This window comes from Limulus polyphemus, unplaced genomic scaffold (assembly GCF_000517525.1).
Source record: "Limulus polyphemus unplaced genomic scaffold, Limulus_polyphemus-2.1.2 Scaffold2774, whole genome shotgun sequence".
Lineage (NCBI taxonomy): Eukaryota > Metazoa > Arthropoda > Merostomata > Xiphosura > Limulidae > Limulus > Limulus polyphemus.
In genome coordinates, this window is record NW_013668384.1 from 25,874 (window position 1) to 30,926 (window position 5,053).

A 5,053-nucleotide genomic window follows, 5' to 3' on the forward strand; every position below is an offset into this window, starting at 1 on the left:
CTTTTTATATTTCTGAGGAATGCTGTCGACGATATCTATATTTCACGAGTCGGCGATTCCATTTTAATTCTAACAGGTTCCATGGTTTGCAGATGAATGGTCTGATGATGTTGTTGCAGTTGGTTTATCATCATTGCTGTACAGTTTATGGGTAATGTATCATTTTGTATTACAGAATACATATCATTATCTATAGAGTTTAATACTTTATGCATGAATCTTTAATAAACTTTGGTTTTAGAAAACGAGTGTACCAGTTCTTCAGGAACGAAAATGATTCATTCTGAGTGTTCCACATTTCTTAAAAATTCCAACAGCTTTAATGATAGCCCATCCTACCAAACCACCAAATATTTAAAGTATTGGTGTTATGAGTAATGGTAGAAACCTTCCTTCCTGTATTAGCAAGTTTCTTTTCTGTTTAACTGATGCTTTCTTGACAGACAACTCTTTCAATGATGACTTGTATCATATAAGTTTCTGCTTCTGTATGTTCATCATGGGAACATTAATCTTTAAAACATTTATAGCACATTCACAGATATGCATGATAAAATCGTTTTAAGCATAGACAGTTATTTCTGTTTATGTGTTGTTTTAGGTAATATATGGAATAACTCTTGATGTTGTTTAACTCTAAGTGTCATGATAATTAAATCAAAAGAAATTGTACATACAACATATAAAAACTGTTTATTTATACATCCATTTAGATATAACATCTACCTAATTTTTTACACTACAATTTTAAAGATTGATTAACCTTGAGGCATTCAGAAAGGAATTTTCATCAGACTTCTCAATATTTCGACTTTCTCTCTCTTCGCTTTGTGTGAATAATGTTTTCTGTCAGCAATCTAACCATATTCTACAGCTCGGGATAATAAATGTTACCGGATGGGATGAATGTATTATATCACCAATTTGCACTGATGACGATCTATATCTGGAAATATCCACTCGAAAATGATGGTTCAAACACAAACACACACACATATATACCAGTGAATAAACACTTGAATGCTAGTTCTTTAATTACATATGGTCCATCCTTCAGATAAAATCTCTCTAGTTTTATCACTGTCACAGTCGTGATAATGTACGAATATATATTTATTGAAGCATACGTTTTAACTTACTTTGTTACATACACTATATCTTTATCTGTCCTGTCCTGTCCTAAAGCACAACTATTCAAGCATTTCCAGTTTAAAACCACTGAGGAAGTAACCATGTGGTTGTCCCATTGAATCTTGATAAGCTTATTCAAAATATTTTACATGTGCTGGAAACATCTGTCTCACTAAAACTTTCAACTGAGATTTGTCTCTAACATTCTTGAACAATATAATGTACTGAGAATTTAAACTAGTATTACGCATTTCTCTACCATGATGAAATAGATTTTGTACAATATAAAACACTGATAAATTCAAATGGTGACTTTCATGTGCAAAATCTGAGACAGTAGTTTATTTTCTCTGCTTTCATTCATAAGATCATCAATGATAAAAAGATTCGGTTTATCAGACCATAACTAATCATCACATTCTTCAGGCGATCTTTTAACAAAATGAATGTTGAGAATAATTTGCATTAATTTACTATACATATCATTTTTAGTGTACCTGAAATCCGCCAACAAGATCTTGCCAATGCCCTCTTTTCAGTTCATAGCCCATGGCTTAAATCTCTACAAAGTTTCTTAGGATTTGTCACTCTTATAGGATGTTGAAAAGTACAGAATATATTTGTTATTTTACTCTTCATTGTTGAGAAGTTTAATTTATGACTATTGTATACAAGATACCTTCTATGGGGGAGAGTCAATGCAACAACACTTCTGTAGGATATAAAGGAAGGAGAATAGATCAAATACTGTAAGTATCTCGTTTGACATCCTACAATCATAACAACAAATTTCTCTAACTTAGAAAATTTTGGGGGGTTTATAAAATGTAAACTTCTAGCCCCAAAGAAACACTATCACTCAGTTTTATCTTTTAGAAGTAATAGCAAATACTTATGCAACGATGGGGAGTCATGTTGTAAAATTAAATGGTTTACCCTCATTTGTATTCCAGGTGGGAAACTATGATGTTGTTCCTAAGAAAATTTATAAAATGTGAATCATTAGTTTTCATCTTCTTAAATTCCTGTTCCCTAATCGAGTTGTTTGTCAGATTTTAACAGGGGCCACGATTTTTTACAGTAGGTATCTGTGACTTGTTGGCAATAAATTTCAACAATAAACAAACAACACACAGTCCACTTGTTTTAAAATAATCCAATTGTATCCACAGACATAAATAATCATCTCTTTTCATCAAAAGTCAACACAGGCTTGTTCAATTACTTTAGAAATTGCCCATTATGGCTAAACTTGCATGCAGCCTAACTTCAATTTTTCTCAATTTTAATTATACTAGCTTATTTATTTGCACTAACTTGATCACCTATATATATATATATATATCATATTGCCCAACTGAAGTCTAGAATTGTCTACACACTAATAGATATAATGCAATAATACTTACTTAAATTAACGAGAAATATTCAGAATATTCAAGTAACATGACCTCAATTCACAACATTTGAATTACACAACGAATGATTCGTAAACATGCAAGCAAACTTGTAATAACTGTTGCTTCTAAAAATAACTATATAAACTAAATGATACTGTCTTATCAAACTTAAAATGAACGTCTAATCTTCTGGCATATAATGCATGTAAACCATTTTTGGAAAGAATTGTCGCTGGTGATGAAGAATGGATTATATATATATGCGAATATTAAATGCCAAAAATAATGGCAGAGTCCTACAGAAAAACACTTCCGACCCCCAAACCTGGACTCCATCCACAGAAAGTGGTGCTTTGCATTTGGCTGGATTTAAAAGTAATAATTCAGTTCGAACTCCTCAATCCACAGTGAAATGTCAATGCAGGATCTATAGTCAGTAACTGGAATGTTTAAATCAAGCCATTCATCAGAAACGCCCTTCACTCATCGATCGGAAAGGTGTTCTTTTTCTTCTCCACGACAATGCACGTTCACATGTGGCACGTTTGATGCAACACAAGATTATGGAATTGTTTTGGAAATTTTTCCCCACCCACCATATTCTCCAGATATGGCACCATCAGATTATCATCTTCTTTGTTTGCTGCAACACCATCTTGATGGGAAAACGTATGCAAATGTGGAAGGTGTTAAAGAGGACATCAACATCTTTTTGGCTTAAAAGCCAAGTGATTTCTTTAATCAGGGCATTAACAACCTGATTGTAAGGTGGAAAGGCATCATTGATAAGAATGGAAACTGTTTCATTTATTAAACGTGTTGTTTGATATATAAGTTGTTTGGATTCTTTCATCTAAAAAAAAGAGTTATTAATTTCTTGACGACCTAATACATTATGTGTATCAGAATCATAGCATTTATTCCATTCATGCATCTGTAAAGTTCGTAGATTGTACTTTGCTCTTTACTGATGGTATAAATTTGCTTCTGTATATAACCATGTATTCAGAAGCAATACTCGTGTACCTGAAAGGATCTGTCACAGGCTGTGAGAAACTCTTCTCTGAATTGAAGACAACGCCATATAAGTATGTCTACATCTGATTGGCGGTGCCTAAAGAAAATTGAATATAAATTTGAACAAGAGAAGAACAAAATTTTAATAATCAACAATGATATTGTTAATTTTCTTATCTGTACATATTGTTACACCTCCGTTCGTTAGTTAATTTTCCGTAAATTCGTTCCGCCGAAACTTTAGCGACATGAGTCCTTTCTTAAATAAAATTAAATAAAGACATCAGCTTGAAACTTCTCTTTTTCCGGATCTCTCTTCAATTCTGTAGTGTTGGAAGAATGCTGTCCTAATGATATTGAGGCCAGCTTGTGGAATAAAATGATTCAATGCTACTCATATAGATGGTTTCCATAACAGGGTTGAAAATCATCACTGTAACAGTGAATTTTTCATATATCAAATGCTTTTAACAGTGGATTGAAATATGCTTTGCTAAGGTGGAGATAGTTTTCCAAATGTGTATATGCCTCATGGTCTTAAATTGTACTGGTGAATGCTCCTTTTCAAAGCTAAAGCAAATAAAGGATGAAGCTTGAGCAAAAATTAGCAAGAGAGGCTGAACTTGTTCTCACTGATGTACATAGAAGGGACATTTTGCAGAAACGGAGTTTCGATTATATAATTCGAAATTTTGCAAATAAGGAATCTAGAAAGGAAATTTCTTTATTAAATATGACAGAGTAAACGAACTGGCAAATCCCCTCTTTTATATACCGTAAAGTAAAGTTTGTTTCTTAGCAAATGGTAAAATACTGTTACGTCTCCGTTCGTTAATTAATTTTTCGTAAATTCTTTCCGACTAAACTTTAGCGACACAAGTCCTTTCTTAAATAAAATTGGTTTATTCTTTCCGAGTACAACTTTACGATACACTTAATTTCAACAGTCGCTCTATAACAAACGCTATAACTCACGTCTCACGTGGCCAACAACATTCTGTCCGCATACATTCAGTTACTCATTACCTCCTCGTCGCTTCGTGGCCGGTCTTATATATACAAGACTACACTATATCTAGAAGGATCACGAGATTTAAGGAAAAGACGTGAATGTCCGAGAATGACGTCGCGTGATACTAGTCACGTGACCTCGATGTCGTAACACTGCTCCTTCCTTAGTATTGTTCGTCCCGAACAATAGCCACTTACATTAAACCAATAACAATTAACAATAGCTTAATTAAATGTACAGAATTACAAACACAAAATTACAATTCAACAGAGTCTCTTAATTTTACAGGACGTATCTTCTTCCGTACTGGGCTCCATCTCATTGGCTTCTGCTTCATATGGGGTTCATCTGCTTCATCAGGAAGTGTCCTATCGTCGATAACAGTCATATCAGTGGTAGTAACTTCATCAAGAGCTTCACCATTTCCCTTCGCAAAACTGAGTAGAGTTTCTTCTTCGACGGTGGCTTCTTCAGGTGGCACGTCTTCAGTAGC